The sequence below is a fragment of the Triticum aestivum genome, chromosome 4D (assembly GCF_018294505.1).
Source record: "Triticum aestivum cultivar Chinese Spring chromosome 4D, IWGSC CS RefSeq v2.1, whole genome shotgun sequence".
Lineage (NCBI taxonomy): Eukaryota > Viridiplantae > Streptophyta > Magnoliopsida > Poales > Poaceae > Triticum > Triticum aestivum.
Genome location: NC_057805.1, coordinates 245,799,113 through 245,825,566, shown reverse-complemented (window position 1 = coordinate 245,825,566; position 26,454 = coordinate 245,799,113).

Here is a 26,454-nt window from a genome sequence, read left to right as displayed (position 1 = left end):
GCTCCTGGTTGACTCTAGGTCTGCTGGGGTCTAGGAGAAGTGCCGAAGTGGGCTAGGGTGCTGGGCCCTAGGTTGGGCTAACTAGCAACTCTTTTCTTAGTGGGCCGATTTGAACTGGTCTCATGTCAAACTTTTGAAATTAGCGAGCTAAACAAGTTAGCTCATGAAACTCATTTCCTCGCTCGTTAAGCTCGTTAATCTTAACGAGCAAAAAACATTGTTCGGCTTGGTTCATTAACTAACGAGCACGAGCCAAAATGAGCCAAACTATCGAGCGTTCATTATGCTCGCGAGCTTCGAGCTTTTCGTCCAGCCCTAGCGGTGTGTTTGCCGAGATCGGACGAATTTTGGATTTATGATCAGCTTATCTATGAATATTATTTGAATCTTCTGTGAATTCTTTTATGCATTATTTGATATCTTTGTAATTCTCTTCGAACTATCGGTTTGGTTTGGCCAACTAGATTGTTTTTTCTTGCAACGGGATAAGTGCTTAGATTTGGGTTCCATCTTACGGTGTCCTTTCCCAGTGACAGTAGGGGCAGCAAGGCATGTATTGTATTGTTGCCATCGAGGATAAAAAGATGGGTTTTTCACCATATTGCTTGAGTTAATTCCTCTACTTCATGTCATCTTACTTAATGCGTTACTCCGTTCTTTATGAACTTAATACTCTGGGTGCATGCTGGATAGCGGTCGATGTGTGGAGTAATAGTAGTAGATGCAGAATCGTTTGGGTCTACTTGACACGGACGTGATGCCTATATTCATGATCATTGCCTTAGATATCGTCATAACTTTGCGCTTTTCTATCAATTGCTCGGCAGTAATTTGTTCAGCCACCATATTATTTGGTATCTTGAGAGAAGCTCCTAGTGAAACAATGGCCCCCGGGTCTATTTTCCATCATATGAGTTTCCGATCTACAATATTAGTTTCCGATCTACTCTTTTTGCAATCTTTTACTTTCCGATCTATAAACCAAAAATACCAAAAATGTTTACTTTATCGTTTATCTATCTCTATCAGATCTCACTTTTGCAAGTAATCATGAAGGGATTGACAACCCCTTTATTGCGTTGGGTGCAAGTTGTTTGATTGTTTGTGCAGTTATTCGGTGATTTGTGCGTTGTCTCCTACTGTATTGATACCTTGGTTCTCAAACTGAGAAAAATACTTATCTCTACTTTGCTGCACCACCATTTCCTCTTCAAGGGAAAAACCAACGCAAGCTCAAGGAGTAGCAGGAAGAATTTCTGGCGCCGTTGCCGGGGAGATCTACGCGAAGTCAAGATATATCAAGCTCCCATCATAAAATCTCATCTCTTGCATTACATTATTCGCCATTCGCCTCTCGTTTTCCTCTCCCCCACTTCTAAAACAATTTTCAAAAAAATTTGCCTTTTCTTCGCCCCTCTTCCGTTCGTCTTCTTCGCTTGCTTTTTGTTTGCTTGTGCATTACATTGTTTTTCTTGCCTTCATGGCTAGTCCTCCCATCATTGTTAGCACTCCCAATAATGAAGTCCTCAACTTTAAACAAAGGGAGGGAGAAAAATTAAAAGATGCTTGGTATAGAATTTGCAATGCTCAAAATAGATCTACTCGGAAGCAATCTACTATCGTTCTTCTTCGCAATTTTTATGTGGGCGTTACTCCTTGGAATAGATATGTTCTAGATACCATTATCGGGGGGAATTTCTTGGGGAGCCATACTTTTGATTCTTACAATGCCATGATAGATTTGTTAGGCCCACCACCTCTTTTGATCAATGGAACTGTTTTAACCTTGGAACATGAGATGCAAAGGCTTGATATTATTGAGAATAAAATTGCTACCATTGGTTGATTGAAAATTTGGATAAAAAGATTCATAATCAGATTACTCAATATGGATCTAAGGTAGGAGTTACTTTAAAGAATCTTAGAGAAAAGGAATCCATAGTTAATGAAAAGATAGATCAAGATTCTACTAGAATTGGCAAACTAGAGAATATTATTACCAACTTGGGTTCCGCTTTTTCCTCCATTAAAACTACTCAAAATCTTCCTCCTACTAAGACTGCCAAGTTTATTTACGTTCCTAAGAATAAGGGTGAATCTTCTAGTAAAGAAAATGAAGATCTCAAAACAATAAGTGTTCACCCCAATTTTTCGATATTATTAAGGAACCAATTGCTACAAGTGAATTTCTTGATTTCTTGCCTAGGAGTTTGATCATTGACAAAACCAAAGAACCTCCTAAGGATTATAAGTGTGTTATTGAAGAATTTCATACAAAGATGATAATACCTAGATCTATTCGTGTTTTTGTGCCTAGCTAAGGGCGTTAAACAATAGTGCTTGTTGGGAGGCAACCCAATTTTATTTTATTTTTTGATTTTTAGGTTCTGTTTTGCAATAAATAATTCATCTAGCTCTAGTTAGATGTGGTTTTGTGTTTTAATTAGTGTTTGTGCCAAGTAAGACCTTTGGGATAGCTTACGGTGATAGTTGATTTGGTCTTGCTGAAAAACAGAAACTTTTGCACTCAGTCCCAGAATTGTTGAAAATCACAGAAGCGTGATAAAATTCTGAATTTTTTACACAAGATTGATATACAAATTGCCCCTGTTTTCCTAGTTTTTCAAAATGTTTGGACTTACAGAAGTATTCGAACTAGTCAGATTGCTACAGACTATTCTGTTTTTTGACAGATTCTGTTTTTTATGTGTTGTTTGCTTATTTTGATGAATCTATGGGTAGTATCGGGGGGTATGAACCATGGAAAAGTTGGAATATAGTAGATATTACACCAATATAAATAAAGAATGAGTTGACAACAGTACCAAAAGTGGTGATTTATTTTCTTATACTAACGGAGCTTATGAGATTTTCTGTTGAGTTTTGTGTCGTGAAGTTTTCAAGTTTTGGGAAAGGATTTGACGGACTATGGAATAAGGAGTGGCAAGAGCCTAAGCTTGGGGATGCACAAGGCACCCCAAGGTAATATTCAAGGACAACCAAGAGCCTAAGCTTGGGGATGCCCTGGAAGGCATCCCCTCTTTCGTCTTCGTCTATCGGTAACTTTAATTGAGGCTATATTTTTATTCACCACATGATATGTGTTTTGCTTGGAGCGTCTTGTATGATTTGAGTCTTTGCTTTTTAGTTTGCCATAATCTTCCTTCCTGTACACACCTTTTGAGAGGGACACGCATGAATCGTGATTTATTAGAATACTCTATGTGCTTCACTTATATCTTTTGAGCTGGGCAATTTTGCTCTGGTACTTCACTTATATCTTTTTAGAGCACGGCGGTGGTTTTATTTTATAGAAATCAATGAACTCTCGTGCTTCACTTATATTATTTTGAGAGTCTTTAAACAGCATATTAATTTGGTTTGGTTATAAATTTAGTCCTAATATGAAAGGCATCCAAGAGGGATATAATAAGAACTTTCATATAAAGTGCATTGAATACTATGAGAAGTTTGATTCCTTATGATTGTTTTGAGATATGAAGATGGTGATATTAGAGTCATGCTAGTGAGTAGTTGTGAATTTGAGAAATACTTGTGTTAAGGTTTGTGAGTCCCGTAGCATGCACATATGGTGAACTGTTATGTAACGAAGTTGGAGCACGAGATTTTTTTTTTATTGTCTTCCGTATGAGTGGCGGTCGGGGACAAGCGATGGTCTTTTCCTACCAATCTATCCCCCTAGGAGCATGCACGTAGTACTTTGTTTCGATGACTAATAGATTTTTGCAATAAGTATATGAGTTCTTTATGACTAACGTTGAGTCCATGGATTATACGCACTCTCACCCTTCCATCATTGCTAGCCTCTCTAGTACCGCGCAACTTTTGCCGGTACCATACACACACCATATACCTTCCTCAAAACAGCCACCATACCTACCTACTATGGCATTTCCATAGCCATTCTGAGATATATTGCCATGCAACTTTCCACCGTTCCATTTATTATGACACGCATCATCATTGTCATGTCGCTTTGCATCATCATGTAGTTGACATCGTATTTGTGGCAAAGTCACCATTCATCATTTTTTATACATGTCGCTCTTGAGTCATTGCACATCCCAGTACAACGCCGGAGGCATTCATATAGAGTCATATTTTGTCCTAGTATCGAGTTGTAAGTTTTTAGTTGTAAGTAAATAAAAGTGTGATGATCTTCATTATTAGAGCATTGTCCCATGTGAGGAAACAAAAAAAAGATAAAGGCAAAAAAAGAGAAGGCCCAAAAAAAGAAGAAAAATGAGAGAAAAAGAGAGAAGGGGCAATGTTACTATCCATTTACTACACTTGTGCTTCAAAGTAGCACCATGATCTTCATGATAGAGAATCTCCTATATTGTCACTTTCATACACTAGTGGGAATTTTTCATTATAGAACTTGGCTTGTATATTCCAACGATGGGCTTCCTCAAATTGCCATAGGTCTTCATGAGCAAGCAAGTTGGATGCACACCCACTTAGTTTTCTTTTTGAGTTTTCATAAACTTATAGCTCTAGTGCATCCGTTGCATGGCAATCCCTACTCACTTACACTGATATCTATTGATGGGCATCTCCATATAGCCCGTTGATACGCCTAGTTGATGTGAGACTATCTCCTTCTTTTTGTCTTCTCCGCAACCACCTTCTATTCTACCGATAGTGCTACGTCCATGGCTCACGCTCATCTATTGCGTGAAAGTTGAAAAAGTTTGAGAATGTCAAAAGTATCAAACAATTGCTTGGCTTGTCATCGGGATTGTGCATGATTGAATATTTTGTGTGATGAAGATGGAGCATGGCCAGACTATATGATTTTGTAGCGATAAGCTTTCTTTGGCCATGTTATTTTGAGAAGACATAATTGCCTTGTTAGTATGCTTGAAGTATTATTGTTTTTATGTCAATATTAAACTTTTGTTTTGAATCTTATGGATCTGAACATTCATGTCACAATAAAGAAATTACATGGATAAATATGTTAGGTAGCATTCCACATCAAAAATTCTGTTTTTATCATTTACCTACTCGAGGATGAGCATGAATTAAGCTTGGGGATGCTTGATACGTCTCCAACGTATGTATTTTGGATGTTTATATGCATTAATATGATATTTTATATTATTTATGGGACTAACCTATTAACCTAGAGCCCAGTGCTAGTTCCTGTTTTTTTCCTGTTTTTGAGTTTCGCAGAAAAGGAATACCAAACGGAGTCCAAACGGAATAAAACCTTCGTGATGATTTTTCTTGGACCAAAAGACAACCAGGAGACTTGGAGATGAAGTCGGAGGACCCACGAGGTGGCCACAAGGACGGAGGGCGCGCCTAGTGGGGTAGGGCGCGCCCCCCACCCTTGTGGGCCCCTCGTGCACCTACGGACCTAATTCTTTTGCCTATATATTCCCATATATCCCCAAACCACGAGAGGCATCCACGAAAACACTTCTCCACCTGTCGGAGTTCTGGGAACGGGGGTCCCCAGACTTGCCTGCCTGTGGCCCACGGCGTGGCTCTGCGAGCGGGCCCGTACGGCCCATCTTCACCAACAAGCATTTGAGACCCTCGCGAGGGGCCAAGCCTCGCGAGGCGGACGACACAAGACCTCCTCGGGAGCGACCTCACCAGGCTGGCTCGCGAGGGGCGGAGAGATCAAGGCAAGGCAAACCTCGCGAGGTTCTCATGACGTGAGCCATGACAACCAAGGCCAGGCGGGTGCCAGCGCGCACAGTGTCCTTGCTTCCTCTTTGGTGCTAAGGAGGCAAGCGTAGGCGAGGAGTACCGAGGCATCAGGCAAAGGTTTCCATATCGGTGCAACAAGACCAAGACCAGCAGGACGGCAAGACGGAGGTCATCGTGGAGCCCAAGCCGGCGTCACCACCAGAGCCTTTGGCAAGCGAAGACCACCTTTAGTCAGGATAGCTTGTACTAGCTGCCCCCTTTCAAATCGGCCATTGTGGCATCCCTTCCCGCTCAATATTTGGGAAGAGGACCAAGGCCTCTATAAATAGGGCTAGCCACCATAGTAGGAGGCAACTCGTCTCGAACTCATTCAATTCACCCTCACACCCACCAAGCACAAGAACACCTCACCTCAGGAGGCTGTTCTTCCCCTTGTACTGTTCATCCTCAGCCCGAGAGGCAATCCACCACACCACACTAGAGTAGGGTATTACACCACAACGGTGGCCCGAACCAGTATAAATCTTGTGTCTCTTGTGTTGCGATTTCATCGAGCTAAGCTTAGAGATCTCGGTGAGGCTGAGGGCGTGATTTGGTAGGGGGAGATCTTCGTGCGCACCCTAGTGTTCGAACCTTGAGGGTTTTGCCGAAACCCGAAATCCGACATTTGGCGCGCCAGGTAGGGGTGCGCCGGAGTTTTCCTTCCATCGATTCATGCTCCACCATCTTCACGCCCATTCCCCATGGCTGGCGCCGCTCTTCCGGCTGGATCTACGGGCGCCCACGGTGACGCCTGGGGGCTCCGAGCCCTTGCTCCCGCCTTGCGGCAGGTGCAGTGGCCACCCAAGTTCAAGCCGAAGATGCCGCCTCGCTACGACGGCGCGGCGGACCCGTCGACTTTCCTGCTGGCGTACGAGGAAGCCGTCCTTAAGGCCGGGGGCGACGACAAGGTCATGGCCAACTGGCTTCCCCTCACTAGCGCACCGCGCGCCAGGGTGCTCAACCTCCCGGATCCACGGTGCCATCTTGGGAGGAGCTGCGTAGTCTCTTCGCTACGCGCTACGCGGCACCGGCGCGTCACGCGGTCGCGGCCCTCCTCGGCGGCTCGCAGGAACCGCCCTCGGATCATCACATCAAGTCGTTCCTTCGCCAGATCAGCGCCACTTCAAAGCGCCCGGGGGCTCCCCGGGCTGGGCCGCACCCGAGGCCGACCTCACCTTCGACTCAGGGGATCAACCCGTCTCCACCATCGGCTCGGGTGTGCTCCCAATGCTTTGCACGCCCACCATCTGCAACGTGTCCGTCACCAAGACGCTCATCGACGGCGGTGCCGGCCTCCACGTGCTCTCCGTCGAGGCCTTCAGCCTTCTTCACATACCGCTCGAGCGGCTCCGCCCTAGCAAGCCTTTCTCAAGGGTTAGTGGAGGCTCTGCCCACTCCTTGGGGCGGATCCGCCTCCCCTTAACCTTCGGCACGCGTGACAACTACCACACAGAGCTGGTCGACTTCGACATTGCCCGCATTGGCCTCCCGTACAATGCCATCCTCGGGTAGCCGGCCCTGGCTCAGTTCATGGCGGCGACCTATCCATCCTACAACCTCATGAAGATGCCCGGGAGCAAGGGTGTCCTCACAGTAGTTGGGGACACCAAGGAAGCCCTGATAATGCTCAAGCTTGCCCTCAAGACCGCTGCGACGGCGCAGCCCACCGACGCGGACACCTCCAAGGCCAAGGAAGCCGGACCAACCAAGAAGAAGCAGTTGTTCACTCAAGACAAGGCAGAAACCAAGCAGGTGCCGGTCGAGGAGGACGGGTCCTCGGGGGCAACCTTTACCATAGGCGCCAACCTCGAGCCTGATCAGGAGGAGGCGCTGGTGAAGTTCTTGCATGAGAACAAGGAAGTGTTCGCTTGGGAGCCCGATCAGCTGGTAGGGGTCCCAAGAGGGGTGATAGAGCACCACCTGAAGGTGTGCCCCAACATACGCCCCGTAAAGTAGAGGGCGAGGCGGCAGTCCACGGGGAAGCAAGCTTTCATCATCCAAGAGACCCGCAAGTTGGAGGCTGTGGGTGTCATTCGCGAGGTTCGGTACCCCGAGTGGCTGGCGAACCCCGTCGTCGTGCCAAAGAAAGGCGGGAAGGAGCGTATGTGCGTCGACTTCACCAACCTCAACAAGGCCTGCCCCCAAGATCCGTTCCCGCTTCCACGCATCGACCAGATCGTCAACTCCATCGCCGAGTGTGACTTGCTGTGCTTCCTGGATGCGTTTTCAGGATATCACCAGATCAAGATGGTGGTAGAAGATGTGGAGAAGACAGCCTTCCTGACCCCGTGTGGGGTGTACTGCTACACTTGCATGCCGTTTGGGCTGCGCAACGCAGGCGCAACCTTGCAACGGCTGATGCACATCGCCTTGGGTCGGCAGCTCAGGAGAAACGCTGAAGCTTACGTCGACGACATCGTCGTGAAGTCTCGGGAGGCGAGAACTTTGATTCAGGACCTAGAGGAAACCTTCGCGAGCCTCCGCCAGGTGGACTTGCGACTCAACCCGGAGAAGTGCGTGTTTGGCGTCCCTTCCGGCAAGCTACTTAGGCTTCCTTGTGTCCCATAGGGGGATCGAGGCCAACCCAGAGAAGGTCAAGGCCATCGAAGACATGAGCCCACCGCAAACCCTCAAGGAAATGCAGAAGCTTGCTGGACGGGTGACTGCGTTGGGACGCTTCATTTCCAAGCTAGGAGAGCGCGCCCTACCCTTCTTCAAGCTGATGAAGAAGAAGGGCCCATTCGAGTGGACCCTGGAGGCCGACCAAGCATTTCAAGACCTCAAGAGATACCTGACCAGCCCTCCACTGATGGTGACGCCACGACCTCTCGAGCCCCTAGTGCTTTACCTTGCCACCACTCCCTACTCCGCCAGCGCGGCTCTAGTGGCGGTTCGGGAAGAACACCAAGCCAAGGGCGCATCACGCCAAGCTGTGCCCCCAGCAGGGACGATGCAAGACCAGGAGGGCGCCGCACAGGCCGCAGCTGCGGCGGCACAGGATCAAGCTCAGTGGGACGACGCCCCTGAGCCTGCAGGGACCCTTACAAGCGATCAGGCATTGGGGGCTCCACCACCTTAGGAGGCGCCCCAACTTCCGAAAGGCGCCAGCCTCATCAGTGCACCCGCACTCGTCGAGCACCCGGTATATTTCGTCAGCACGACATTTCCCCATGCCTCAGAAGCTCTTACTCGCGCTCTTGGTGGCCTCGCGTAAGCTGCGGCATTACATTCAAGGTCACCCCATCAAGGTCGTCTCGGCCTACCCATTGGAGAGGGTGCTCAGGAGCCCCAACTCTGTCAGGAGGGTCACCGAGTGGAACATCGAGCTGCAGGCATTCCAGTTGGAGTTCAGCACCACCAGGGTCATCAAGGGAGCCGCGCTCGCCGATTTCGTGGCAGAATGGACAGATGCCCCGGTGCTTGAAATAGGCGAGGATCGGTCCCTCTCACCGGGAAGTGAGGCGCCCGACGGTTGGGTCATGTAGTTTGATGGTGCCTTCGCGCGCCAGGGCGCGGGGGCTGGAGCAGTGTTCATCTCGCCCACTCAGGACAAGCTCTACTACGCTGTGCAACTCTGCTTCCAGCTGGGCGAGAAGGTCTCCAACAACATCGCAGATTACGAAGGCCTCATAGCCGGCCTGAAGGCTGCGGCGGCCCTGGGGGTGAAGCGTCTCACCATCAGGGGCGACTCGCAGCTCCTCGTCAACTTCTCCAACAAGGTATACGAGCCAAAGGACGAACCCATGGAGGCATACCTCACGGAGATGCGCAAGATGGAGAAGCAGTTCCTGGGCCTGGAGTTGCAGCACATGCCCCGTGGCACCAAGAAGGAAGCCGATGACATCGCCAGAAGGGCATCCAAGCGACAGCCCCAAGAGCCTAGCGTCTTCGAGGAGCGGCTCTTCAAGCCATCGGCAACACCACCACTTTCAAGGACAACGCAGCCTCGGGAGGAGCTCCCACAGCCACCTGCCACGGGAGCCCCAGCCTGTGGCCCGACCTCAGGAGCGCGTCTACTCTTGGCACTCGAGCCCCAGGGGGATGCTGGACCAAGGAATTCAAGGAATATCTGACGCAAGGGATGCTGCCGGAGAAGGAGGAGGACGCGGAGCATGTGGCCCGGCAAGCCACGGCATACTGCATCCAGGATGGTGAGTTATACAGGAAGCGGCCAAATGACATTTCCCTGCATTGCATCTCCAGGGAATAGGGGAAAGAGCTGCTAGCCGACATACACGGCGGGGACTGCGGGCACCACTCGTCGTTATGAACCCTCATCGGCAAGGCATTCCGCAGCGGATTCTACTGGCCTACGGTGCTCAACGAGGCAGCTGAGCTGGTGAAGTCCTGCGAGGCCTGCCAATTCCACGCCAAGCAAATCCATCAACCAGCTCAGGGCCTCCAGACCATTCCACTCTCGTGGCCGTTCGCAGTCTGGGGACTGGATATCCTGGGCCCGTTCCCTCGAGCGCCTGGGGGCTACCGATACCTCTACGTTTCCATCGACAAGTTCACCAAGTGGGCGGAGGTGGAAGCCGTCCGCACCATCCCGGCTGGCTCTACGGTCAAGTTCATCAAGGGTCTCGTAAGCCGTTTTGGGTCCCCAACCGCATCATCACCGATAATGGCTCGCAGTTCACTAGTAATCTCTTCAAAACGTACTGTGCTAACCTTGGAACGCAGATTTGCTACACTTCAGTGGCGCACCCCCCGGAGCAATGGTCAAGCCGAACACGCCAACGCGGAGGTCCTAAGAGGCCTCAAGACCAGGACCTTCAAGAAGAAGCTCGAAGCCTGCGGCAGGGGCTGGCACGACGAGCTCCAGTTCGTGCTGTGGTCCATCCGCACCACCTCCACCAAGCCAACGGGCGAGACCCCATTCTTCCTCATCTACGGAGTAGAAGTGGTTCTCCCTCACGAGGTCAAGCATCGCGCCGCATGAGTCCTGGCGTTTGATGAGACGCAGCAGGACGCCACACGGGGGATGGACCTCGTGCTGGGGGAGGAACGCCGCCGCGAAGCTGCACTGCGGGCGGCAAGATACCAGCAGGCGCTGCGGCGGTACCACTGCCGCAACGTCCACTCCAGGACGCTCGAGGTGAGTGACCTCGTCCTAAGGTGGGTGCTCTCCAGGGAAGGGCTGCATAAGCTCTCACCCATGTGGGAGGGCCCGTTCAAGGTCGTCCATGTCTCCAGGCCTGGTGCAGCGCGCCTGGAGACGCAGGACGGGATGCCCATCCAGAACGCCTGGAACATCCAGCACCTCCGGAAGTTCTAACCATGAAGCAAGGCCCAGAGCCTGTGAAGAAAGGCCCAGAGCCTGTAAAGAAGGCCCGGTGCCTGTGAAGAATCGCCGCCCGTGACACTCTCACGTAATAATGAGTGGGGCTGTACACGCCCCGGAGTCTTAGGAGTGCCGCCCTCGGGCCTCGAGGGCTCCCTCCCATGTCCTAGTGGCAGCACTTAGCTCCGCGCTGGTGAGAAGACATGAAGACTAGACTAGGTGCCGGACGCGGCTTTTCATTTGCTTTTCGTAGTTGGCTCGCCCCTCTTTAATTGAAGTTTGCTTCTGGTGTTCTTTGCTGATTTGGTTCCGTCGCCTTCTGCCTCTATTTCCGTCCTCAGTTTAGCATCTACTCTCTCTCGCATACCTCACGAGGGGGCTGGACAGGTGCCCTCGTGAGCGTTTTTCCTTTTTCTGCTTTTTGCGAGGCACCCTCGTTCTAGCTCGCAAGCTGGCGCGCCTCTCCCAATACGTGCCCCAAGGGTACCGCGATACGAAGCGCTGCGTCAAGGCCAGCGGCGCCTGCAACCAAGGCTCGGGTAAACGATAAGCCTCCTAACGAATTTTTTGCAGTTCCTAAGTGCCTACCAGGCCAAGGAGGCCTCGACAGGCACCAGGAAGCGAGCACCTCGCGAAGAGGAGACTACTCCGAGCACGTCAAGCTAAGTTATCTCTACATAAAACGACGATGTTGTGGCACAGCACAGGAACGATAAACATAGCATAATAACTGAGAAATCATAGTTCGTTGCACGCCCCTCCGGGGCCCCATACTGGTTTCTTTCTTAGTACATGAAGGAAAGGAAGAACGAAATTAAAGTGGTGCGTGCCTCCACAGCGGTCCGCCAGGACGGGCTCTTGGCGCCGTCCCGAGCTCAGCCAGACCCCACCTCACGCTTCACGGAGGCATGACGACAAGACGACCCACTACCGCCTTCGAAGTGGGCGCGACGGCTGGTCGTAACCACCGCCGCTGGAGCTGTCGCCGGAGGAAGAACCGCCGTAGCTGGATGAGACGTGGTCGGCACCAAGGGCGGGTTCGCCTTCATCCTCGTCATGACCATCGCCAAGGCCGAGCACCTCGTCGCCGTCGTTGACCTCGGGGCAGCACCCGGCGCGGCGACCATCTTCCCCAAACACCCTCACATAGGGGGTCGGTCGCCGTCGTACTTGAAATGGAGGGTGCACCGCCTGCCCAGGCCGCGCGCACGGGCAAACACCTGCCAGCCGTGGGCCAGGGCTATGTTGCCTGCGACGGAGACCTCAACCGCGACCCAGGAAGCCCTGCTGCAGGCAGCTCGTCGGCAAAGAAGCGCGGGAGCTGAAGCCAGTTGCCGGCCAGGTTCTCCGACCAGACGACGAACTCCGGCAGCACCTCCGCTGAGTGGAAGCGCGGCCGGGGAGGCCGCGCGACCACGGCACGTCTCTCTTCACCGACAGGGCTGCCACGACCGGGGGCCGCGGCGGGGGTCGCGGTGTGCTTGCGGGGACGGCCGCATCCGCGCTTGGGCACCGGAGAGCCGGGCCCCTCCTGACGGGCCTTCCCCTTCTCCGCGGCGGAGAACCTCTTCGACGGCTGATAAGCACATTTCATATACATAATTTTGGTACTCAATATAGCATCTATTGTGATATATTCGTCCACTCTTGCCATGATTGATTGAATGTTGCTTGATAATCATAAAAAAGATCATTTACTAGTCTTTGGTCTATCTTGCAGAAATGTGCACAAAGCACTAATAATCGTCAAGATTTCGTCTATGAGGCTATCGAGAAGAGTGAAGAAGAGAAGAGAAGGAAGAAGAGACTTGTGAGATGAAAAGAAGTAACCAGGGGATAGCTGAAGAAGAGAAGGGATCATCTTGTGCTAAAAGTATAGAAGGAGAAGGGCCAAATCAGAAAAGTGGCAGATCAGAGAGGGGAACAAACTCCCTAGCCGCATCATTGGGTCCCTTCGGGCCTGGCACATCTCATCTCTCTCCCTCTCCCCTTCTTCTCCACCACCGGCCGCCGCCACGGCCAGGCCGGTGTGGTGGTGCGCCTCCGCCACCCATCCATCCACAAGCACACCCACCTCCAGCACCACATCACCCATCTCCATCCACCAACGCCGAATCACCACCTAGCGCCATCATCCACCATCACCAGCGCCACCACTCCACCATCACCACTCGCACGTCCCATCAGACACGAGGATGCGGGCGTCTGAACCTCCGCGTGAGTCCTTCTTCCCTTACCTTTGCTGCTGCTCTTCCTTGCGCCCCTGTGCTGCTGCCCTTCTTCTCCCCTTGCTACTGCTCCTCTCTTCTCTCACCGCCCCCTGCTGCTTCCCTCTTCTCCATCTCCCAACTCCAAGTCGCTGCTGCTCCTCCTTCTTCAACCTGCTGCTGCTCGCCCTCAACCCACGCTGCTGCTTCTCTCTCCCTGATGCCCCTGCTGCTGCTACTCTAATCTTCAACCTGCTGCTGCTCCTCTCCAGCGACCCCTTGCTGCTCCTTCTTCTCTGAACTTCTCCTTGTTGCTGCTCCCACTTGCGCCATCTAGCTGCTGCCCCTGATCTCCCCTCAATCCTTTCTCTTGCTGCTGCTGATGCCCTCAATCTCCTGCTGCTTCTCTTTCTTCTTCTATCCCCAGTACTGCTGCTGCTCCCTCTCTCCACGTCCCTGTTGCTGCTTCTTTCTCTAATCTCCTGCTGCCATCTCTCTTTCTCCTTCTCTTCTCTGAATTTTCTGTAGTTTGAGATGTGTAGTCTATAACATTCAGATTCTAAGAGTACTTGCTTCCTGTACTAGTTACTTCTACTATCTATTTTTAGTTGTTCAATACTACTCTGTTGATCTGTGATACTAGTCAAGTGGCTTGTATAATTAGATTACTTGTGTAACCTGAATCATGGTGTAGTACCCTGTTCGCATATGTGTGCTTATGTGTGTTCTGTAGTCCCTGTGTTAATTACTTCCATGTGAAAATATATATGTTTATGTTGTGATATATTTCTGTCTCTGTCATAGCATTCTTTCTTCCCCTTTGTTACTTGTATGATAGTAATATATGTGTTCATGTCCCGTTGCTTCCCTTTATGTTAGTGTTTTAGCGTCTCTAGTAAAACAAAAATACCAAAGATACAATGAGTTTCAATCTTAATCTCTCTTGACATTTTATTTGTCATCATCCTATATTGTTAGTTTAGGTTTATATTTTTTTGCGATCATCATCTGAATTGTCACCTAGCTTTAGCCAAGCACGATCATCGATTTGCCTAGTCCTTGAGGAGAACACGACACTCGTAGTTTGGGCATAAAAACCCCGCTGTACTTTCAGTTGATCAACGGCGCCATTGGTGTCGCTACTGGCAATGGAGCAAAGGGGGAGAAGCGAGCGGAATGGGAAGAGATGGGCGACGGGGGCTCTTCCCCCTCCCCATTTATAGCAAGAGAAGGCCAACCAGCGCCCCCTCGATCACAGGTAATGATGGTTTTTCCTTGCATGCAGCAGGGACTCGTCAAGTCGGGCAGTTGCCGAGGCAGCGTGGGGAAGCGGAGACGCCCACGTCCAATCAACCACCATGCGTCGACTAAGGCCGCAGGCTGTTAGACCCGCGGTGCTCCGCACTAGCCCTTTGGCTTCGCCTCGAAGCCAAGTCCGAGCGCGCCTTGGGCCCGGTGGCTACTGTCGGCGTTCTGGGAACGGGGGTCCCCAGACTTGCCTGCCTGCGGCCCACGGCGTGGCTCTGCGAGCGGGCTCGTACGGCCCATCTTTACCAACAAGCATTCAAGACCCTCGCGAGGGGCTAAGCCTCGCGAGGCGGATGACACAAGACCTCCTTAGGAGTGGCCTCACCAGGCTGGCTCGCGAGGGACGGAGAGATCAAGGCAAGGAAAACCTCCCGAGGTTCTCATGACATGAACCATGACGACCAAGGCAAGGCGGGCGCCAGCGCGCACAATGTCCTTGCTTCCTCTTTGGTGCTAAGGAGGCAAGCGCAGGCGAGGAGTACCGAGGCATCAGGCAAAGATTTTCATATCGGTGCAACGAAACGAAGACCAGCAGGACGGCAAGACAGAGGTCATCGTGGAGCCCAAGCCGGCGTCACCACCAGAGCCTTTGGCAGGCGAAGACCACCTTTAGTCAGGATATCTTGTACTAGTTTGTCCCCTTTCAAATCGGCCGTTGGGGCATCCCTTCCCGCTCAATATTTGGGAAGAGGACCAAGGCCTCTATAAATAGGGCTAGCCACCATAGTAGGAGGCAACTCGTCTCGAACTCATTCAGTTCACCCTCACACCCACCAAGCACAAGAACACCTCACCTCAGGAGGCTGTTCTTCCCCTTGTACTATTCATCCTCAGCCCGAGAGGCAATCCACCAGACCACACTGGAGTAGGGTATTACACCACAACGGTGGCCCGAACCAGTATAAATCTTGTGTCTCTTATGTTGCGAGTTCATCGAGCTAAGCTTAGAGATCTCGGTGAGGCTGAGGGCGTGATTTGGTAAGGGGAGATCTTCGTGCGCACCCAAGTGTTCGAACCTTGAGTGTTTTGCCGGAACCCGAAATTCGACACCACCACCGCAACCTTATGTACCCATGAGATCCCATCTAGGGACCTTTTCCGGCACCCTGCCGGAGGGGGGTTCGATCACGGAGGGCTTATACATCAACCCTATTGCCCTTCCGATGAAGCGTGAGTAGTTTACCACAGACCCACGGGTCCATACCTAGTAGCTAGATGGCTTCTTCTCTCTTTTTGATTCTCAATACCATGTTTTCCTCGTTGTTCTTGGAGATCTATTCGATGTAATACTCTTTTGTGGTGTGTTTGCCGAGATTCGATGAATTGTGGATTTATGAGCTTATCTATGATTATTATTTGAATCTTCTCTAAATTCTTTTATGCATGATTTGATATCTTTGTAATTCTCTTCGAACTATCGGTTTGGTTTGGCGAACTAGATTGGTTTTGTTCCAATGGGAGAAGTGCTTAGCTTTGGGTTCAATCTTCCGGTGTCGTTTCCCAGTGATAGTAGGAGCAGCAAGGCACGTATTGTATTATTGTCATCGAGGATAAAAAGATGCGGTTTTCACCGTATTGCTTGAGTTAATTCCTTTACATCATGTCATCTTACTTCATGCGTTACTCCGTTCTTTATGAACTTAATATTTTAGATGCATGCTGGATAGTGGTCGATGTGTGGAGTAATAGTAGTAGATGCAGAATCGTTTCGGTCTAATTGACACGGACGTGATGCCTATATTCATGATCATTGCCTTAGATATCGTCATAACTTTGCGCTTTTCTATCAGTTGCCCGACAGTAATTTGTTCACCCACCGTATTATTTGCTATCTTGAGAGAAGCCTCTAGTGAAACATATGGCCTCCGGGTCTATTTTTCATCATATAAGTTTTCGATCTATGATATTAGTTTTCGATCTAGTCTTTTTGCAATCTTTTACTTTTCGATCTATAAACCAAAAATACCAAAAATATTTACTTTATCGTTTATCTATATCTATCAGATCTCACTTTTGCAAGTAACCATGAAGGGATTGATAACACCTTTATTGCGTTGGGTGCAAGTTGTTTAATTGTTTGTGCAGGTATTCAGTGATTTGTGCGTTATCTCCTACTGGATTGATACATTGGTTCTCAAACTGAAGGAAATACTTATCTCTACTTTGTTGCATCACCCTTTCCTCTTCAAGGAAAAACCAACGCAAGCTCAAGAAGTAGCAATCACCTTATACCACCGAAAAAAGCTTCTCGTATATGTCAAATCCAATCATCACTCATGCTATTCATATCCACATGACTTCCTGGAGGAGGTCTAACAAGATCATACATGTCAACTATTCCCCAAACTCATATATATGGTTGTCCTTATGTAAAAAAACCTACAAGCTGCTAAGCTTGATTTAAACATCACAATCCAAGTATTCATCTTAATCTTCCAAGGTCCAAGATAGTGCATCACTATCCTAAGGAAACATGTTGTATACCAAATCCAAAATCTTGTTTCCTCCCTATGTATCAACTCCATCGACCTATTTACTCCAACCACTACATGATCCATTAATTCTACAAATCCAATATCCGTGGCATTCCACATGACCTCCTAAAGTCTTTATAATCCCCAAATACTTGAAAGGGTTATCTTTAATATAGTAAGTCCACCAATTTCCATTATCGGGGTCAAGTAACTTCCAACATCAAGCTTATATAGATTCCCTAAATCAACTTCGACAATTAATCCAATCTCCTAGTTCATCGTCCACCGAGAAACATGTTATCATGATTGAGATCATCAGCCTAAATCCAATTTACTCCGAACCATGTAGACTTACTCAGCATCTATACTCCACTAGGATCACCTATTTAATACAAATCTCATGTCTTACGAGAATTCCTACATGTTTCCCCCAAGTCATTATCGTAATGTCAACTATCTCCTATCAATATCCCCTGGCTATGTCAAATCCTTATACTTCCAAGAATTATAGCTTGCGATCATAATTTGTCCTACTAAATCCAATTTACCCAAGGGTAATGAAAGTTATCCTACTCTATTAACTAATCCCGGCAAGTTCATCATGAAAGCCTCATAATCCACCAAAGAGTCTCGGATATTCCTCAAGGTATCTATTATAGCCTCGACAAATCACTAGCCTACTAATCATGTATCCTAAAACGATCTTCCCTATGGCATCGTTAGTTCTGGTGCTATCTTAGGATGATAACGTGCTTGTTCACTAGGTCCACTAGTTCCATAATGAACCCAGTGACGAGCAAAGGTTACTGAAGCTTAACTAGTTCTCTTGCAATTCCGTAGGTTAAGCACATGGTTAAGGATTCGAGCTGGGGTATCTTGTGAAGTCTCAAAGGGTCTAGGGATGGGTTTACAGTCTGGAGGGGTAAACATACGGGTTACACTTGGTCAAGGAGGCTATAGCAAAAGTCTTCGGTGCCAGTTGGTCGCCCAGGTGGACTCCTTGGTGCATCTTGTCTTGCTGGTCTTCAATTGATGAGAGAGATGAGAGGGAGAAGTAGCATAGAAAGGGTGCCTAAAGGGGATTCTATAGTGCAAGTGCAAACAAGCAAGTGCCGAAAGGGCCAAACACAAGCATTAAAATAAGGTAGGTTATATAGTCGCGTACTTGTTGCCTAGGGCAAAAGGGAGACTTATATAAAAACACAAACAAATAAAAACAAGCAACACACAATCATGGTTCTATGTGAACCATCACACAGACTCGACTTCGCTTAGGGGATGCACGACTCATCCTACCCTAGGGGTTCTTGGACTCAGTAGTCGTGCTTGCTTTGTGTGTCGGAGAGAAGGACTTTTAGTCTTCTGGATCTTCCTCAGGTGTCGCTACGTCTCTTGTAGTCGTACGATGAAACGAATTGGGTTGGGCGTGAAGAATCTTTGACAACTTCTCATCTGCTAAGCTAACCGGGCGAAGGTGGTTCCTCATGGCTACCATTGTCTGGGTCTTCTATTGTCTCCGTAATCATGACAATGCCTTCTTGTCTTCTAAGGCATCGAGGTTTCTAGGTAGGCAATGCAATAACATTAACAAGGCATGGTAGAAGTCCAACCTGTCGTCACGTTGAGGATAACATCGTCACCAAGAGCGGGGAATGAAGAGAACTGTTTTCCTGCTCACTATAGTGAGGCGGACCAAATGGCGAGGTTCTCATCCACCGGTGGTTGCCGACACAACAACGGTAAGGATAGTGTTTCTCTATTAGCGATGTATATCATGATCTTGCATATCTTACACCCTGATCATCGTAGGACAAGGTTGCATCATCCTGGGGCAGTGTCAAGAGTGTCTCCATCTTCCGAGTCTTGGTTTCCTCAATCCTTGAGAAGGTGTCTTCTGTCTTGTCGTGGTGTCGCCAAACTTGTGTTCAGAATATGTGGGTGAATGTTTGGCAAGGTGTCTTCCTTCTAGATTATCCATGAGGATTACAAGGAATCCCATGGTCAGGGGCATGAGGGTGCTAGCGACCGTTTGCAAAAGTTTTGAAGGGCAAAAGGTCAATAAGGAAAAATATATCTTCCTTTTCGAAAAACTCAGAAGGGAAGAGAAGTATAGATAGTTTCTGAAAATTAGCGATAGTTTTGAAAATAGTTTTTACCCTAACTAATGACCATGCTACTAAGGCTTCCTACAGTCAGGATGGCTCCGATACCAGTTCTGTGGGGACCCCACTCATAAGTCATGATCACCGAATGCACGTGTACAGTGCCCAGAGATTAATGCTCACTGAACACACAGAAGCTGAATAACAAGAGTCTTACATCCATACATACCGTCTTACACAAATTATGACCATCAGATAAAGCCTTAAGGGTTGACCATCAGATAAAACACAAGCAGCGGAAATCTTCGTCGATAAGTAGAACCCATGCCATCTGCCTTAACCCTACAGGCATTCTGACTGGGAAAGCGTCCTACTTCGCATGTTCGTCTCCAAAGAATTCTTCTTCGAACTCCTGCTCTTCCATGCATGGAAAATTAAATAACCAGTGGCAAGCCAATGAGTAATTTGAATGTACTCGCAAGCAACCCATGTTTTGGATCAAGATAACAATGCATGATATATCACTAAGTAGGTAACTTTGCAGAAAGCTAGTTTTGAGTGCATCCAACATCTTGTAAAGCATGCATCATAGGAATTTCGGGTAACCATGTGAACAGGTTACATATATCAACATAAATAGAGTTTGGATCATCTCCAGCTTAATGAACATGTCAAGTCATTTGACTCGACTAAAGTTGTTCTCTCCACACACCCACACACACACACACACACCAGGTTTCGTAAACATTGGACGTAGCCCAAGAGCGGTTATCCAACTGTCCTTGACCTTGGACACGGTTATTCGAATAGTTTTACACTCTACAGAGGTTGTATACTTTACCCACAAGAATCCGGGGAGCTTTCGTGTCATCCACGACCCGAGTACCTCAAGTACCTGGGGTAAGCACCCGATCACTATCTTTCCCTAGGCGACACTAACACAGAGTCCACTCGTTGGTACATGGCCCTCGTGTATAATCATAAAGACCTTGGGACTCTGCCCTTTTTATCATCACATCTACACGAAGGGACCAACGGTGTGTCCGGTGCCCTGTAAAAATAGTCATGGCCGCCTATCCAAGCACGACCCAGTCCCGAGGGTGATCTCACGTCACTAGTAATGTGGGCACCATGCTAGTATCAGACTAGGTAATCAATAACGCCCCGTCCCATAAGGGGTAGAGTGGCACTTGCCTTGGTACACCACTCTTCATGAAGTGTTACTTAGCTCAACATCTCCCTCGGACATTAGTGGCACCCGACGGGGTTTTCAAAAAGTCTCTAGAAAGATATTTTTGTCTCCATCACCATGCATCCACCCGTCCCATTTTGCATAGCAATTACATTAGCATCCTATCTACTCCCACACACATAACCCTCATTGGACGGTAGGGTCATGCACAATGCAAGTATCAACAAGGGAGTAACGAAGGCAACCCACCAAAGTGGTTACCATCTCATCATGATTCTGATGCAATAATAAAGTGCTATATGGCATGCATAAAAAGAGGTTTCATAGACATGGTCAAGGGGCTACTTGCCTGGCTTCACAAGGTCTTCAATCATTCTTGTCCATCTCCGAGCATTCCGTCTACTTCGTCAACTATCGTCGTAAACAAACACAATAAGCAACACAACAAGGGAAAAATAAAAGTGCTCTAAAAATGTGAGTTGGACTTTCTAGGATACCTTTGGTCATATGAAAAATGACCGAAGTGGTTTCATTGGAATTGGATCCATGGATATTTCTGAACATTTCAATATGATGGAAACAAGGGGTTTGTGGATTTGAGAGAAGTGTACAGAAACATTATTTTTTAAAATGATAAAAAGGCACCCAATTAACAAGGAATGATTTTAGAAGCACTTAGGAGTTGGTTTCACTGGATTTGGAGTTAAAATGAGTTTCCTAGGAATTTGCAAACTTGGCTATACATGGAGAAATGGACCAATATTTGATGTGGCACAGAAAGTATTGGAAAAAATGTTCAAAAACTAAGTTATGAACATATAAGTATCTAGGAATTTGAATCATGGAATTTGGATCAAAATGGGCATTCTGTGACTTTCTAAAGTTCATCACAGAAATGGAATAATGGGATTTGATAAATATTTGTGAAGAAAAACTTTCTTGAAAAATGTGCAAATTGCACCATGTGATAGAGCATGAATTTATGAACTACTAGAAATTTGAATCATCAAATTTGGAGTCCATTTGAATTGTTTATGTATTTTACAATATCTCTGGAAAACAAAAAGGAAAGCATCTAGGTTTTACCTAAAGCACGCACAGAGTGAAGGATAGCCGTTAAGCCGGACCAGTGGGCCGCACGGGCGAAGGAGGAGACGTCGAAGGCGGCTTCACAGCAGTGTGTCTTCGCGCGAGGGAAGCGAACCCGGCCGAAGCCGTCTCCACTTAAACAGACGGGCCCGCCCGCTAGGTCGCTTACGCGCGGGGCCCAGCGGTAGGTCGTCTTCAACCTCCCGCGCGCGCTCTGTCCGCTGGGAGGAGCGGCTCCCGACGGTGATTGCCGAATGTTCCATCTCCTGCATAAGGATTAGCTAGCAGTTTCTCTATCATATCAGAAGGAATTTCATAATAAATATTTTCAGTAGGTGCAGTAGGTTGAGGAGAAACTCTTTGCTCTTCTGGTCAGGGTGAAGATACCCCGAACAAGCCCCTCAAAGGATTATTTTTCATAGTAACAAGTGATAGGAAATTTCAGCACACTATATTTTCAGATTCGGGGTTCAACAGACCCTTGAGAGGTTCGAACTCTCGGGTGCGTACGAAGAACTCTCTCTTCCCAGTCTACCCACTCAGCGATCACACGGTCTAGCTCGACGAACCCAAAGAACAAGAGACACAGGGGTTTATCCTGGTTCGGGCCACCTTGCGGTGTAATACCCTACTCCAGCTTTGTTTTGGATTGCCTCGAGGGGCTAAGGATGAACTAGTACAGTGGATGAACGGCCTCAGGAGGTGAGGTGTTCTTGAGCTCGATGAGCTGGTGATGTGGTTCGGGTGGGAGTTGATCCGTCCCCCACTATGGTGGTGGCTAAGTCCTATATATAGTGGCCTTGGTACTCTTCCCAAATGTAGGCGAGAAGGGATCCCACAACGGCCAAATTCAAAGGGAGACAACGAGTACAAGCTATCCTGACAAAAGCAGTCTTCGCCTGCAAAAGGCTCTGGTGGTGACGCCGCGGTGGGCTCCGCGATGATCTCCGTCCTGCCGTCCTGGCGGTCTTGGTCTCGTTGCACTGATATGGAAACCTTTAGGTGATTCCTCGGGACTCCGCGCCTGCGCTTGCCTCCTTGGCACCAAAGAGGAAACAGGTACACTGTGCCCGCTGGTGCCCGTCTGGCCTTGGTCGTCACGGCTCACATCATATGAACCTCGCGAGGTGCACCCTACATTGATATCTCCGCTCCTCGGGAGCCAGCCTAGTGAGGCCGCCCCCACAGAGGTCTTGGTGTCATCCGCCTCGCGAGGTTTGGCCCCTCGCGTGGGTCTTGAGTTGTTACTGCTGAAGCTGGGTCGTACCGGGCTGTTGACGGAGCCACGCCGTGTGCCTTAGGCAGGCACGTCTGGGTATCCCCGTTCCCAGGACGCCGACAGTAGCCTCGGGGCCCAAGGCGCGCTCGAACTTGGCTTCGAGGTGAAGCCAAAGGGCAAGTGCGGAGCGCCGCAGGCCCTAACCGCCTGCGGCCTTGGTCGGCGTGTGGTGATTGATGGGACGTGGGCGCCTCCGCTTCCCCACGCTGCCTCGGCAACTGTCCTTGCCTGACAAAAAGCCTGACACCCACCACAGGGCTTTCATTGCTCTTCCTTCGTCTTGCTCCAGATCCCCTTCTCCTTCTTGCCCGGAGAGACTCCAGATCCAGCAAAACTCTTCCCCGAGCCCACAGCCGATGGCCATCGACAAGGCGAAGGCCGCGCGTTCGCCCTCCTAGTTCGAGCCTACCCTAAGCACATCCAAGGTCTCCATGAAGAACCTCACCGCCGCGCTCCTAGTATCGGCGGGTGAGGGAGTCCTGGATTAAGGGGTCCTCGGGCGTCCGGACTATGTAACATGGGCCGGTCTAATGGGCTATGAAGATACAAGACAGAAGACTTCTTTCCGTGTCCGGATGGGACTCTCCTTTGCATGGATGGCAAGCTTGGCGTTTGGATATCTAGATTCCTTCCTTTGTAAACCGACTCTGTACAACCCTAGGCCCCTCCGATGTCTATATAAACCGGAGGGTTTAGTCCGTAGGGGCAATCACAATCATACATGCTAGACATCTAGGGTTTAGCCATTATGATCTCGTGGTAGATCAACTCTTGTAATCCTCATATTCATCAAGGTCAATCAAGCAGGAAGTAGGGTATTACATCCATCAAGAGGGCCCGAACCTGGGTAAACATCGTGTCCCCCGTCTCCTGTTACCATCGACCCTTGACGCACAGTTCGGGACCCCCTACCCGAGATCCGCCGGTTTTGACACCAACAGCGGGCAGCAGCAACGAGGGGGGAGAGACTGCGCTTCAGGCCGGCTCCGCCAACCTAGAGGCTTCGGGCAGTACCTTCTATCCCTTCTTCTTGCACAGCGTCTTCGTGGGGCTGGTCCCCCCTTCTCCGGCTTCTTCTATGCCGTCCTTCGCCATTTCAACCTCCACGCCCTCCATCTTCATCCCAACTCCCTCCTCCTCCTGTCGATCTTCGCCTTTTACTGCGAGGCGTTCGTGGGGGTGATGTCGTCCGTGGTGCTGCTCCGCCATTTCTTCTACCTCCGGCTCAAGGAGGGTCCATGCTCGGGGTGCGCCAATTTCGTCGCGGCACACGGCACCAACACGATCTCGTGAGCCGGGAAGAAGGTGGAGGACTTTAGGAACAAGTGGATCCTCATGGACGCAAAGCGCTCCTACCCTCAGCTGGCGCTGCCGACTGGGATGCCAGCGCCTCACGAGGGATGGAACAGCGCGAAGCTCACCGATCCCCGGGCGGAGTAGATGATGGAGAGGATGGTGGCCGACCTGAAGCCGGATGACTGGAAGGCGGACAAGCTGACGGGGGCCATGATTGTCAAGGAGTTCCTGACGCAGCGCCTGGCTCCGCTCCAGGCGCGCTCGCGCCCCTTGTGGAAGCTCATGGACGAGGGAGGCGACCTCCGTCTGCGCCCTGACGCCTTGTCCGGTGAGGAGCTGGACAAGGCCGTGCGCCTCCTGGTCGAGAAGGACTAGGGTTGCCCGCCAGATACTCATCCTCCGCTATACCACCGCCCGGACGGGGTGAAGATCGCCGCCGCTATGCCTGTCTTCAACGAGCGCGGGCGCATACCGCTGGCGCCCACCAGGTCCCTCGGCTCCCTGATGGCGGCGGCCTCTAGCGAGTCCGACGAGGAGGAGGGGCCGGACTCGGAGGATACCGTGGAAGGCGCGGGGGAAACCTCTCCCCCGCGCCAACCCGACCTCCTCCTCGTCCTCTGTGATGATGATGACGACACCGGCGAGCACCCCGCCCGGGAGCCCCTGCACTCCGCCGGGGTCACCATGAGGTCCAGGGGAACCCCCTCGAAGAAGCCGAAGCTGGGGGTCCCGAAGAAGAGCCGATCGGCGTTGATCTCTCGAGGCGCCGCCCTTGATTCGTCGCCGGTTGGTACTGCCACGGACCCGGGTGTCGCGCCCTTGTCTACCACCGGGGCTCGCGCGCCAGTGCCCCGTCCTGCGAAGCCTACGGGCATGGTGCTTCAGAAGAGGGTGAGGGATTATGCCCCCGTGGACCAGTAAGTGCTCCGTCTTGATCTTCCTTTTTTGTTTTGGTCGCAGTATCTTGAAGCTTCCCTTGGTATGGCTAGGCCGACGCCGGTGGTGAAGAAGAAGAAGGAGACGGCTGTGGTCCCCGTGGTCCAGCAACCTGCTGCTCCCGCACCACCACCGGCACGGAAGGACGGTGGTGGCCCTCGCGCTTCTGCGAAAGGGCTGCCCTCACGAGACCCGGGGGCCCAGCCTCAGGAGGAAGCGATCCCCATAGTTAAGCAGCTCTGGAGGCGCCGTCCTCAGCTCGCCTGACAAGGCGCCCGTCCTCAGCTCGCCTAACAAGGCACCGAAGGCTCCGGAGCCCTCGGTCCCTGTCGGTGTTCTAGGAACGGGGGTCCCCAGACTTGCCTGCCTACGGCCCACGGCGTGGCTCCTCTAGCGGCCTGGTACGGCCCATCTTCACCAGCAAACAATCAAGACCCTCGCGAGGGACCAAGTCTCGCGAGGCGGATGACACAAGACCTCCTCAGGGGCAGCCTCACTAGGCTGGCTCACGAGGAGCGGAGAGATCAAGGCGAGGGGCACCTCGTGAGGTTCCCGTGACGTGAGCCATGACGACCAAGGCCAGGCGGGCGCTAGCGGGCGCAGAGTACTGGTTTCCTCTTTGGTGCTAAAGGAGCAGGCACAGGCGAAGAGTCCCGAGGCATCAGGCAAATGTTTCCATATCGGTGCAACGAGACCAAGACCAGCAGGACGGCAGGACGGAGGTCACCGCGGAGCCCATGACGGCGTCACCACCAGAGGCTTTAGCAAGCGAAGACCACATTTTGTCAGGATAGCTTGTACTAGCTGTCCCCCTTCAAATTGGCCGTTGTGGGATCCCTTCCCGCCTAACATTTGGGAAGAGGACCGGGGCCTCTATAAATAGGACTAGCCACCACCATAGGAAGAGAGAGACTTTGGATCAGATCCATAACACCGGTATGGCGGAAACTAGGGCGGCAAGAGTGGAACAAAACACCAGGCAAAAGACTGAGCCTTCCACCCTTTACCAAGTATATAGATGCATTAATTAAATAAGAGATATTGTGATATCCCAAAATCATCATGTTCCAACATGGAGCAATCTTCAACTTCACCTGCAACTAACAACGCTATAAGAGGGGCTGAGCAAAAGCGGTAACATAGCCAAACAACGGTTTACTAGGAAGGATGGTTAGAGGCTTGATATGGCAATATGGGAGGCATGATAAACAAGTGGTAGGTAGCGCATCATAGCGATAGAGCGAACAACTAGCACAACAAAGATAGAAGTGATATCGAGGGTAATGGTCATCTTGCCTGAAATTCCGCTAGGAAGAAGACCGAGTCCATGAAGAAGACAAACGGACATAGTCGAACGAATCCTGACAATCGCAACGTAACCGGAACTATCAAGGAGAATCGCAACCGGAATGAAGGAAACATCATGGTAAACAACCATCACATCAACATGGCATGATGCACAATCAAGTATGATGCATGTCCGATTTAATGAGCATGGCATGGAAAAGTGCAACAAACAACACTACAATTAAGTGGAGCTCAATATATGCAACGAGTTGC